The 13969-nt window shown below is 48.3% G+C and overlaps 1 long non-coding RNA gene across 1 annotated transcript in view; it reads left to right on the plus strand.

The window, feature by feature from the left end:
* The window catches only part of LOC146081262 (uncharacterized), a 73526-nt gene extending 73285 nt beyond the window's left edge, over nt 1-241 (plus strand). Inside the window, exon 3 of the long non-coding RNA XR_014475101.1 lies at nt 150-241. This is a non-coding gene — a long non-coding RNA (uncharacterized LOC146081262). The remainder of the gene's footprint in view (nt 1-149) is intronic.
* Nucleotides 242-13969: the final 13728 nt, after the last annotated feature.

Consider the following 13969-nt stretch of genomic DNA (forward strand, 5'->3'; position numbering starts at 1 on the left):
CAAATTCAAAGCGCATACACAGCTTGGACCAACAGCGCAAAGCCCTTAATGAGAAGGTCTGTAGTGCTGACACTCACACATGCAGACCAGTGATAATAACACACACCAATTTAGGATTAGCCCTTTCAATTTTGTTAAAATCTTCACAGTAAAAAGGTGACAAGGAGGGGTCCGTGGCGCAACAGAAGGGGGCAGGACAGCGGCATGTGATGTGAGGGCAGAGTAAGATTTTGCAGCTTCCAAGACATCCTGGGAGACTAGGCAAGTATGCTACTTTCTAGTAATCAAAAGAAAAAAATCAATGACTGTATGGTGGCATCTCCCCATCCTGACAGCATAATGCCAGAGAATTCTGTGGCATGTAATGATACGGGTGCAGGGCATAAAGCAACCACTGATAGCATTGCTCCTTTCCATAGGGCACAAGATATCAGCCGATTTAAGGCAGCTATTGACAACGTTTCGCTACTACTGTACCATGGAACTGTAATTTCCAGTATGGGAATGCTGGCGACCGCTGATTGAGAAGGTGTGACTGTAGTGGATTTCTGAGATAACATTGTATGACTTCATAACATCATCATATACACAATGGTACATATACTTGTGGCTTTGGATTACTGGGTCATCTTGAAAAGTAATTCTAAATGTGGTCACTAGAGGTTACTCCAGACTGACATAAAGCCACCTCCAGTCACTGCTCCTACTATTCTATTATTGTTTGCTTAGGTTTTGTAGCCAAGAAAACTATAGGCTGGATGTTATGACGCCTGAGTGGGCCAAAGTTGTGGGTTCCCAGTGGGTATTTTATAAATTTCAATCATTTACAAGACATGGCTTTGTCTTGTCAATGATTGACCCCTTTAAAAAAGTTCCGATTTCGGCCAGGAACCCGCACCTCCAGCCATCTCAGGTGTCATTACATTCGGCCTTATATATATATATATATATATATATATATATATATATTAGGTGATTCATCGCGCCCTCCGGGCACTCTTCACACCGTCGTGAGGGGCTTCGCCCCATTTGAAGTGGAAATATATGTGAGTGTGAGATGTAGTGTAATTTGGTGAATAATGTTCTTGTAGTGAATTTGAGTGACAGGGGTGTGTGTGCGTTGTGTAGACATGGGGCTGGCTAGGTTGGCCGGCTAGTGGGGAGGGGGGTTGGGAGGCAGCGTTTGTGTCTTACCTGGGAGCGGACAGAGTTCGGTGTGAGCGTCAGGCAGCGGGTCCCCTGGGCGGCAGGTAACGGTGTCCGGGTGGGATCCTTCTGGGAGCGTTAGGCAGCGGGTCCCTTGGGCGGCAGGTAGTGGTGTCTGGGTGGTAGGCAGGTGGGAGAGTCAGGCAGCGGGTCCCATGGAGTGTCAGGTAGTGAAGTCTGGCTGGGAGCCAACTCTCATCATTAGGCAGTGGGTCCCCTGGGTGGCAGGTAGGGGTGTCTGGCTAGAAGGATGAGTGTGCTTCTCAGCTGGGCGACAGGCAGCTTCTGTTAGGCAGGCAGCGTGGCTGTAGATCCGTGCAGGTGTGTGACCTGAGTGGAATAATGGTGGGAAGGGGAGGTGACGTTGGGGGATGCGGGTGGGGCACTGGGCGCATCCCCCTTGGTGGCGGGGAGGCGCTAGGCTGTTGTGTTTGCCTGGGGGGGGGGCTGCCAGACTATCTTCCTGTCCTCCCCCCTCGCTACAGCCACACCCGACAGCGGTCCCCTGCTCCTGCAGTAACTTGAACCCGCCCCCCTTCTAACTGTATGCCGACACGCAGATCCATGTTTGTTGAGGGGCGGTCCCCGGCTCCGGCTGCAGGGCTAATATAATAACAGACACTGGGAAAATGGTTGCCCCCATAATGCTGTATGGGGGCAGGCATTTTGCGCGTGTGTGTTATTATTGCTGGCGGAGGCGGGGACCGTTTGTCGGGCGACACAGATCTGCGTGTCGGGGGGCGGGGTTATTTTTGCTGCCATAGCCTGTGGCAGAAGGGGGCCTGATGCTGGAGCCTGTTGTAATGACTGCCGCAGCCGGTGTCCGGCCGTCGCCCGACACAGTTCTGCGTGTCGGGGGGCGGGGTAGCCGGGGAGCGCTGTGGCAGAAGGGGGGGCGTGCAGGCGGTGTACGTACGTCGCCCGACACCGTTCTGCGTGTCGGGGAGCGGAGTAGCAGGGGACCGCTGTGTCAGAAGGGTTGGTGCAGCCGGGGTCTGTCCTTCGCCCAACACAGCGCTGCGTGTCGGGGGGCGGGGTTAGCGTAGCCTGGAACCGCTGTGGCTGAAGTGGGGGGGTGTTGTTGTGAATGGGTTAGAGGCAGAAGGGGGCGGCCGTTGTGTTATTATTGGTGGCCGTTGTCAGGTGTGAGTCAGAAGGGGGTGTGGGCTAAATGTCCGGTGGGGGGTCTATGAGGGGGGAGGCTGTGCGCGCGGTGTGTAGATGCCCTATGGGCGGTCCGGGGATGAGTGTGTTGGGGGAGGGGTTGTGGGTGGTGAGCAGCCGTGGATGGAGTTAGTGGGCAGGCATGGGGAGTGTTGGGTGAGGAGGGGTGTGTGCTTGTGGAGAGAATGTACGACGGAAGTACGGAAGTGCCTTGCTTCTGCAGTGTGGCTGACGGTGGATGGGCCTGTCAATCACCCCTGAAACCCCGCCCACCGTTTGCCACACTGCGTTGACTGACAGATCTGGCCAAATATATAAGAGATATATATATATATATATATATATATATAAGCAAAGAAAGAACGGGCACTCAGGGTCTTGTTAGTGGTTAAAGCAGAGACTGTTTATTCAGTCAGAACGGGATGCAGTTAATTTGCCGGCGGTCGGGATCCCGGCGGTCGGAATCCCGACACTGGAATCCCGACCGCCGAAATCCCGAAACTTTCTCCCTCTGTGGGTGTCCACGACACCCATAGAGGGAGAATAAAATAGCGTGCCGAGCGTAGCGAGGCACCGGGCCCGCTGCGTGGCGAGCACAGCGAGCCCGCAAGGGGGGGCGATCCATGTCCCCCCCTTGTCGGGATTTCGGCGGTCGGGATTCCAGTGTCGGGATTCCGACCGCCGGGATCCCAACCGCCGGCAAATCGTATCGGATCCGTCAGAACGTCCGTCTATGTTTCGGGGTCTCCCCCTTCGTCAGGACAGGTAAGTGGTATAACAACAATAAAGTGCAATACATGTGAATTATATAAGCTCAGTGACTTACCCCCTCCTGCAGCTTGCGCTCACTCTCCGGGACCGCTGGGCTGACTTCCGGGTGCGATCGCGCCGTGATGACGTCACTGTGATTGACAGTGTCATCCCTCCGGCGCATCAAAGCGGGGCTGGCCTGCGGTCACGTGGGGCGGGGTGTGGGAGGCATACAGAGCGTCATAGAGTACACAGAAATATACATAGTACATGCAAAAAGTGACAATACATTTTTGCATGTACTATGTATATTTCTGTGTACTCTATGACGCTCTGTATGCCTCCCACAGCCCGCCCCACGTGACCGCAGGCCAGCCCCGCTTTGATGCGCCGGAGGGATGACACTGTCAATCACAGTGACGTCATCACGGCGCGATCGCACCCGGAAGTCAGCCCAGCGGTCCCGGAGAGTGAGCGCAAGCTGCAGAAGGGGGTAAGTCACTGAGCTTATATAATTCACATGTATTGCACTTTATTGTTGTTATACCACTTACCTGTCCTGACGAAGGGGGAGACCCCGAAACGTAGACGGACGTTCTGACTGAATAAACAGTCTCTGCTTTAACCACTAACAAGACCCTGAGTGCCTATTCTTTCTTTGCTTATCTACAAGGGGCTGGAAGGTCCCTATCGTTGGCACCTGGGCACGTTCAACACCCTCTGGCTACCCTAAGTCCTGCTGTGCCGGATCTATTCTCTGTCTATATATATATATATATATATATATATATATATATATATATATATATATATATATATATATATATATGGAGAACTGCATACACATTTTTTTTTCTATGCTAGAAACTTGAATATTAGAATTTTGTTTGTGTACCTGCGCACTGAGTGAGGATTTTGACTAGCTACAAACACTCTTGGATCTGACTGGGATCCTGATATTTAGAACATAGAGAAATTGTAGATTAGTGCTGCGCTTTGTCTTTGGTTGTTTAGGCTATTAAGGGTAGGAGGGAACATATGTTGACCCCTATTAATTTTGTCCCCCGTATTTTGGGAACCAGACCTGGCCCTGGAGCTGGTTTTAAAAAGTCTGCAGAGCCCTATGGCAGTGGTTTCCTGAATTTTTAACACCAGCCCCGGCTCTTAGACCTGGTGCTGGTTACGGCCATGGGGTTACATGCTTCTTGACAGGTGTTTCATTATTGCCAGGGGGATTTTTTGCCAGGGGGGAGCCAGGGTACATGCTCGTCACCAAGGGGTTCCATATAATTAGCACGCCAGCGCTACCCGAATCAGCACTTCCGGGTAGCGCTGGCCGCGCTGTTCTTTTCTGACAGACACTAGAGGTATAGCAGTACCTCTGGTGTCTGTCTCCTATAAGGCGGTGGCCATTTTGGGAGAGGCCGTCACCCTATAGTCGTGCGGCCAGGAAGCCGGGAGTGTGCTGGACACACAGAGGTGGCCAGCGGCTGCAGCGGAGATGGCTGGGCTGCAGCAGCATGTGCAAGATGCACACAGCGGCCCAGCCAGCAGCTAGTCATACCGGCCTGGGGGGCATGTGGCACTCTGCCCCCCGGCCCAGCCTGCCTCTGCTCATACCTCAAATTTTCCTGCCCCGCTGCCTGTCAAATAGCGCTATAAGTGCTCAGCTGCCGCTGCCGGATCCCCACAGTCTGGACCCCGGACCCCACCACCCGCTGCTCTCACACACCAGAAAATGCAGGGACTAGCCCGGTGTGAAAGGGGCCAAACCTGTCCCTGCATTGTCTGGTGTGAAAGGGGTATCAGCTTTTATCTACTGCATTGACAGCCTACGTGTCCTTTAGACCTTCCGACCATGTACCCTGTAGGCTTCCGACCATGTACCCTGTAGGCTTCCGACCATGTACCCTGTAAGCTGTACAGCCACTAAGAAGCCACACTGCTTGGAGCGGTGCAGGCAATGTTCTAGATATGGTGAACCTGCCCTCCCACCCACTCTGAAGAGCATAGACTTATAACAGTATTAGCTCAGGGGGTGGCTGCACATTTTTAACCAGGGAGCAAGGTCAAGAATGATGTTGACTTGTCATATAGTACCACTCATCCTGTCTTCTGACCCCCGAATGTTCCATAGCAACCCTTTCTGTATATCAGACTGGGCTGGCTGCAATATCACCGTGTGTTCCTTATAAATCTTAATTAATGAAATTATCTCAGTAAGGTTCTTTATCCTCCCAGTTTGCACTTTAGTAAACCTAATCCTTCATAGACATTTACTCTGTATGAACAATACTGTCCCAGATTTGCAGGTAGATAAGAAGGTCTGCACTATAAATACAGGGTTTAAAAAATAATTTATGCCTTTGTAAATGTCCTCATTAAGGGATGATGAATCATCAATAGTAAAAAAGTTTTCTCCTAAGTATATAATATGTTTCCGAAAATTACTTGCCTGGGAATCATTTGCTTTCTGCCTTTCAGCTGACAAAATAAAATGCTGCAGTTAATTAACAACATTAAGTATTATTTCACATATTCATATTTCACAAAAATTCACGTGGGAAAGGGAAGTCGTTTTTCCTTTAGTAACAAAACAGAGAGAAGCACATTTCTCCCTCACTGCTGGAGACAGATGGGTATTTTTATGACGTACGGTGTACATGGCAAACTGAATGTGGGGGGGGGGGGGGTTGGCGGCGTGCTAGTGGCACGGCGGGGTAGAACCGTTGCTTTCCTGCATTTTTGCAGTATTCAGTTAACATTTTACCATGTTAATGTATTCTCAAACAAGAGGGTAAGGAAACAGATAAAGGTCAGTAGTCTGGAGAGAGACAAAAAAGAATGGAAAATATTGAAAACGAGAACATTTATTTACATGCAAATTGCTGGTTATGTCACTAGTTCTTTGAGTTGTGCACTTGGATTGGAATTATGTGGGGGGTCGCCGAGGAAGCAATAATGCAAAACAGGGGTGGCCAAACCGGTCCTCGAGATCTACTAATGGTCTACGTTTTCCAGATCACCTAGCTGGTGCACAGGTGTAGTCATTACTAACTGTCACATTCCCTAGATCACCTAGCTGGTGCACAGGTGTAGTCATTACTAACTGTCACATTCCCAAGATCACCTAGCTGGTGCACAGGTGTAGTCATTACTAACTGCCACATTCCCCAGATCGCCTAGCTGGTGCACAGGTGTAGTCATTACTAACTGTCACATTCCCCAGACCGCCTAGCTGGTGCACAGGTGTAGTCATTACTAACTGTCACATTCCCCAGATCACCTAGCTGGTGCACAGGTGTAGTCATTACTAACTGTCACATTCCCCAGATCACCTAGCTGGTGCACAGGTGTAGTCATTACTAACTGTCACATTCCCCAGACCGCCTAGCTGGTGCACAGGTGTAGTCATTACTAACTGTCACATTCCCCAGACCGCCTAGCTGGTGCACAGGTGTAGTCATTACTAACTGTCACATTCCCCAGATCACCTAGCTGGTGCACAGGTGTAGTCATTACTAACTGTCACATTTTCAAACGTGCTGAATTCATTCCTACTACCGTGTTTCCCCGATAATAAGACCTTCCCTGATAATAAAAACCTACCCTTAATTCTGCGGAATGGTCCAAAATAAGCCCTACCCCGAAAACAAGACCTACCTAAATCCCCATTTTGCCTGGTCCTTGTGCTACACTACAGTGCTCCCAGCTCCCCCCCCCCTCGCATGAAATGAATGTTACTGTTAAAGATTTAACAATGGCATCCAATCACAGCTGCAGTGTCTCGCTCTCTTACAGTGAGCGCGCACCCTCCCTCCTTTTCTGTGAATGACTCTGGCGAAAGCAGGAATTGGACAAACTAACTTGTTGTAATGAGCGTCAGCGAGCTTGTCCATGCTGATGTCAATATTTCACTATGGAGGCTCCCGACTTATGTGTTGGAGGTCTGTTTCCCACAGGCAGAGCTGCAGCAGTGTAAAAACGGGAGTGTGGCCTCATGTGGGTGATGTGATTTGAAGGCCATGCAGGGCCGGTGCAAGGCTTCTTGGCACCCTAGGCAAAACCTCTGCCAACTCGCCCCCCCCCCCCCCCCCTTTGCCGTACCTCCACAAAGCTTATCGTTGGTGTGGGGGCAGTGGCGTAACTAGCAAATTTGCTCCCCCATGCCAAAATAAATTCTAAATTCTAAAAATTTTTTTAATGCCAGCAGCCCCCGGGGATCAAGCAGAGTGGGCAACGCCGCCTGGGGATCAGGGGAAGCTGGACAGTCAATGACACGTGTGACACATCCCCCGGCAGGGCAGAATAGCCAGCGGAGGTGATCGCTTCTCAGGCTGACGCTCTCTCTCCCCCTCCTGCTTACCGCATCCAGCCAGGTCCTTACAGCTGACTGGTACACAGCATTGTACATTCGCCGCCTGGGAGCCCGGTCGGAATACACAGCAGCGCTGCGTACAAGCTGGAAGGGCAGCGGGCATGGATGAAGGGGGAGCGCTGTCTGTGTGAGGATGCTTAGTGAACTTGTCACTGCGTCCTCACACAGACAGCCAGAGAGCGCACCCCTTTCCACGATGCCCGCTGCCCTTCCAGCTTGCACGCAGCGCTGCTTTGTATTCCGGGCTCCCAGGCGGCGAATGTACAATGCTGTGTACCAGTCGGCCGACGGGGAAGAACACTGTGAACCTGTGCCCCGGTGGCGCCTGCTCCCCCCCCCGCCACAGCTGGGGCTGCGGACCCCAAGTTACGCCACTGTGTGGGGGGCAGGCAGGGAGGTACTGCTCGCTGTGGGTTCTGCGGGCACCACTCTCTCCACTGGACATATAATTATTATGTACTGCTGAGATAGAAACTGCTGGTGTGCTGCAAGTGCTGTTAATGGATTTAGCACGTGTATACACAGCCATACAGGCTTCTCTATCATACACACATTATAACCCCCTACACAGGCAGCCACTACTACAAGTGTTTACCTCCACAAGGCTTATCATTGGTGTGGGGGGCTGGCAGGGATGCGCTGCTCCCTGTGGGTTCTGTGGGCTCCAAATGTTGCAATGCACGCTGACTGAGGGGCGGTCGGTGCGGTGAGGGAAGGCTGGGTGGGCTGCTTCTCTCTGATTGATGCGCTAGTTCTGTTACAGCGTCGCGGGTCCCCCTCCTGCAGCTGGGGGTGGGTTTGCACACTCCGCTGATTGCCGCTGACCAGGGACCAGATCCACGGGCCTGGGATATTATGCGGGCACTGCCACCCTCCGATGATGCTGACCAGCTTCAGGAGGTGGAGGGGTGCGGGCACTTCCTCCTACCGCTGTTGACAGAGAAGGTGTGCTGGGGGATGGGGGCGTGGCTTGCGGACTCACCTGCTCTTTCCCTGAACGATGGGATAAATGATTGGCGGCTGCTTTCTTCGTTCTTCTGGCGGGTGTGTTCATTCTGCTCCTCGCGTGTCAGGCAGCTGCTTTCCTGCAGCTCGGTACCGCCCTCCAGTGGCAGGCACCCTAGGCAAATGCCTTAAGCTGCCTAGTGGTGGTGCCGGCCCTGAGGCCATGCCCCCTCACCGCAAGGCCACGCCCCAAAATGGCACACAAAGGTCCCTCTTCTGCCTCATTGAAAGTTGGGAGGTATGTTCTGTTCTGTACAGAAAACCCTACATACACCACTTTCCTGGGAACTTTATTCTACCATTCAGGACACATTAACAACATACTGTACTCTATATTACCAGTTAGAAAAGTGACATAAAGTACTAAAAATAGAATGAATACAATCTAAAACACCATATTTGTGGTATAATAATTGCAAGTATGTCAGATGAAGCAGTGTCATAACAAAAAATGAAGCCCCCCCACCTTTCTGTACCGCCTGCCGCCGCTGGGTCTGTACTGTAGACTGGACCTGAAAATCTTCTAGTCTTTTGTCCTGATGCTCCTCCTGCTACTGCTGTAATGAAAAAATCCCTTGCAAAATGGCTGCTGCCTCACTGCAGACAGTTGCTTAGGATGCTTCTCCCTCCTCCGGCATCCTGAATAATTGTCTGCTGTGAGGGGGCAGCCATGTTTTGCGGGGCATTTTTAATGGAAATGCAACAGGAGCAGCATTCCAAGCCACTCCAAGCCACCACGGGCTCTGCGCAGCTATTGTTACTACTGGTGAAGTTGAAGTTGAAGGAACACTGGAATCCTCTTATGAGAGATCCAATAATAGGTGATAAATGACCAGATGCCCTGATATGTACTTGTATCTATGATTTATAACATACACTTTTAATGTAATTGATTGCATTGAATGTATTTTCTTTTAGATACTGTAGGTAGAACAAGCAGGCCCCTTAAAATGATGCTTAGTGAGGAATATATGTTAAGGATATAATAATGACTTACGCACATTAATAAGGTTCATCGTGTGTGACTTAAAAACGGTTACGGTATACAGTAGATGATAGACAATGTCTAGGTGGACAGTTACTAGGTCAACCACTAATGGTCGACGGTGACTAAATCGACACCCAAAATGGGACGACATTTTCTTAGGTCGACAGTGCCAAATGGTCGAAACAAGCTTATGGTCGACATAGGCAAGGTCGACAGTCAAAAGTTCGACATGAGTTTTTCCAGATTTTTGGTGTCTATGTAATCGTACATTGACATCGTATCTATGTACCGCGTCCCCTCACATGGCTTGCTTCGCTCGCCAAGCTTCGTACACGGGCCCTCCCTGCCCCAGGCACACTATTATATTCCTACTCTATGGCCACTTGGATAAAAGTATGAAAACCCACCTTTAAAAAAACGAAAAAAAAAAAAAAACTCATGTCGACATTTTGACTGTCGACCTTGCCTATGTCGACCATAAGCTTATGTTGACCTTTTGGCAGTGTTGACCTAAGGTATATCGACCATTTTTATATTAGGTGACATGTAATAACTGTTGACCTAGACATTGTCTATCCACTGACTGCATATCCTAAAACATAGAGTACAGATGTAGCCGGGCTCATCCTTGCAGGGGATTCTACCGTCATCCCCACTAGCGGCCGACTACCGCCAGGGCCGCACGCGCACAAGATGCTTGCGCACCCTGTGGCAATGGAGCTTGGCGGGGGTCCCCGCTGCTTCCCCCCGCCATCGACGCCGGTCCCCCTCGCCACCCTGACCCCCCCGAACTGGGCACCGTCTCCCTGAAGCGGGGACGGGCAGGGAGGTGCTGAACAGCCGCCGTGATACTGGGACGTGCGTGCGCGCGAGACGCACGCGCATCCCAGTCTCTATCGCCGGCGCTCGCCGGTGAAAGGGATCCGGCGAACGCCGGCCAAGGATGGCAGCGGCTCCATCTGTATGAAGACTTTTTATGGGTGTATAAGAATAACAGCTAGTGCAAGAACCAATGATTTAACCAAAAATGAGCATGTAATGAAATGAAGTGTATTTATAAAATCAAAACCCTTGTCCCAATGGACTTGGGAATGGTTTTGAGATTAAGTGGTTTATATACAGTAACATGCTTCAGTGGTTGTTGACATCCTTGTTACAAATATTGTCTGTGAATTTGAATGTTTTTTTATAGGTTATAGGTTTTAATATGCTTTTGTATTCTTTTAAGATGTCCACTCCAGGATGGTGACCATGGCATGGATCAGTTGGAAAGGTGTAAAACACCACATACAGTACCATGTGAAAAACATTTCCCTTTCTACTGGAAGTGTGTCATCTGGAGTTCCGGTCGGTGGAATGCAGGTGAACTTCCGGTACTTGTTTCCTAGCACGGCCACCCCGATTTCCATCGGGGTGGTCGTGTCGGAAAAATCGCGTTGGTCGCATCGCATGCGACCAAATCACATGTGATGCGACCGACGCGACAACCCGATTTTTTAATTGAATCAAATGTGAACAGGGTCCCTGAGACCCGATTTTACATTATATTCAATGTAAAATATTCCCTACACCCCCAATTTGACACCCTGAACGCCACCCCACGATTGACGCGTCTTCCGACCTTTTCATTCCCCTACTATCCACGTTGGCGTGGAGTTGAGAATATAAAGTGTGGCGAGCGCAGCGAGCCACCGAGCCCGAAGCGTGGCGAGCGGACGCGTATTACTTCACAGGTATACGCTTCGGGTTTGCGTCAATCGTGGGGTAACGACGGGGCCATATACAATGTGAAATGGGTCATATTGGCCCATTTCACATTGTTTCCTATATGAGATGGACTTAATCAAGTCCATCTCATCTTGTGCCATTATAATGGCACAAGACCGACGCGATGCTCCCGATTTCAATGTTAAAAATTATTTTAACATTGAAGCCTATGGCAAAATCGCGGCCATCGCGTCGGTCGCGTCGGGGGCAATGTTAATGGCCGCGACCGACGCGATGCCCGCGATTTTTCCTTTGCCGGCAAAATGGACCGGATTTCAAAGGAAATCGGGTCCATCGCGGGCATAGTGTACCTTAACTGTAAGGTACACGATGCCCGCGATTGTGGCCGTGCTAGGAAACAAGTACCGAACTTCCAGCAAACACCAAATGCACAGGAATAAGAGTAAAAGGATCCTAGATGTACTCTGCTCGAAGGAAGTGAACTTTCTGGCATGAACATGATTCTCTGGTGTCTACGATAAAGTCAGGAGTGGACAAGTTTGAAATAATAGATATTGTAGTTTATATATGATCTTTGTCTGGAATAAGGATCTGGCAGTTTAGTGTTCTGGGCGGTATGAAGTCCTCTCTATGGTCCTTTCCTCCATGCCTTGAGGAAGATAATCATTCAGTAATACAAGAAAGTGGATATTCAAAAGTAACGGTGGTTTGTTAGGATTGTCTACTGTCGAATACTATTTTAGACTTAGCGGCAATGGATATTGTTGGTGACCACTTATTTTTTTTCTTAATAAATCATATCATTCACATAGAAACTATTTGGTACAGAAGTTCATTTTCAAGTTGAACCAGTTGACTAAAGTAGGATACACACTGTAAAGGTGGCCATACATCTACAGATTGATTGTCAGATCTGGCTGGTTGAAACAAAAACCTGGTAGTATCTGAATGACAGTTTGTCAGTTTTCCAACATTTCGAAGCAAATGTTCAACTGTCATTTGCTCTCATCCATTACCAGGTTTTTGTTCCAACCAGCCAGATCTGACAATAAATCTCTAGATGTATGTCCAGCTTAAGGCTGTTTTTCGAATCTTTCTGGTTGGAACGAAAATCTAGTAATGTACTGTACAGTATAGGAGCAAACGACTATTGGCCATTTGCTCCCTAACACTGAAAACCAGAAAGATTGGACAACTAATGTTGCTATGGACAACCCCTCAGATTGTATTATCTTTCAGAAGGCGGTAAAGAAATAGGAAGTAGATTCTGAATGGTACATATACTAAGATGGGAGTTCCATTGAAGATGGGGTGTTGCCCATAGCAACCAATCAGGTTCTATTATCTTTTAAAAGGAGCTAAATAAATAAGAAGTAGAATCTGATTGGTTGCTATGGGCAACATCCCATCTTCATTAGAACTCTCATCTTAGTAAATAAACCTTTTTGAGTCCTGTTGGGAGGAAAGTGCTATATAAATAACATTATTATGATTATTATTATTATTATTATTATTATTACTTTTTTTTTTACACATTTTTTATTTGAATTTATATAACAAATGTGAGCAACGCTGGCATTTTTAGCTGATATTTTGCGCATCTGTCAGAGTTGTTGGCACTCAAATGGTTAATTTTGTATTTTTTTTAAGACAAAACGGAAAGATAGAGATGTACAATTAACAAAAATGAGCTTTTTGTAGACATCAATGATCACAGTAAGTACAGTAACTAATTGTGGGAAACACCACCATTTGACCGTTTTAGAAGTTTTAGTACAGTGACTTTAGCCCCTTGGCATTAATAATTATTAATAATCTGCATATAACAGTCAAAAAATTCCAGTATAATGATTGTCTTCTTTCAGAGATCTTTAAGGATTTTATCTATGGAACATGGGTTCCCATAGTGATGTGCAGTCAGAGTAGGCAGAGGAGGAAGAACCTCATCTGTCATACTCTACTGTACTCCACACTTTTGTCTATACAAATGATTAGACTAATACAAAGAAGATATGTATAACTTATAATTATCATCTTTTTTAATATTCGTCTTAAATACATATTTTAAAATATCACCAAATTTGCAACGCTAGGCTTAAAAAACAGGGGCTATTCATAGTCGCAGAGGTGGTCCGTATTATGGGCCAAATGCAGTCTTGTTATCAAGGCAGAAATCTTTGCAGATGGACAATACCATGTTGCACTGCAGGTGCGGCAGATGTAACATGTGCATAGAGTGTTAAATTTGGATCAGTGGCGTAACTAATTATTTTGCTCCCCCAAGCCAAAAACTTTTCTGGCGCCCCCCATGGCAATTTTCTAAAATGAACCAGGTTGTTATGCCACACACAGTAATGCCCATTAGACAATAATCCACACACCATAATGTCCATTGCACATTATGCCACACACTGTAATGTCCGATAAACATTATTCCACACACTGTACTGACCATTAGACAATATATCACACACCATAATGCCCATTACACATTATGCCCCCCACCATAATGCCCATTACACATTATGCCCCACACCATAATGCCAATTAAACATTATGCCCGAAACCATAATGTCCACAACACATTATGCTAAATACTATAATGTCCATTACACATTATGCCACATGCCGTAATGCCCATTAGACAATATATTTTACATCTTAATTCCTCTTACACATTCTGCACAGGGTAGGGTAACGCTGTGCAATGGAAGGGTTAGGTTTAGGCACTATTGGGGAGGGTAAGGGTC

This window comes from Crinia signifera, chromosome 5 (genome assembly GCF_055691185.1).
Source record: "Crinia signifera chromosome 5, ASM5569118v1, whole genome shotgun sequence".
Classification (NCBI taxonomy): domain Eukaryota; kingdom Metazoa; phylum Chordata; class Amphibia; order Anura; family Myobatrachidae; genus Crinia; species Crinia signifera.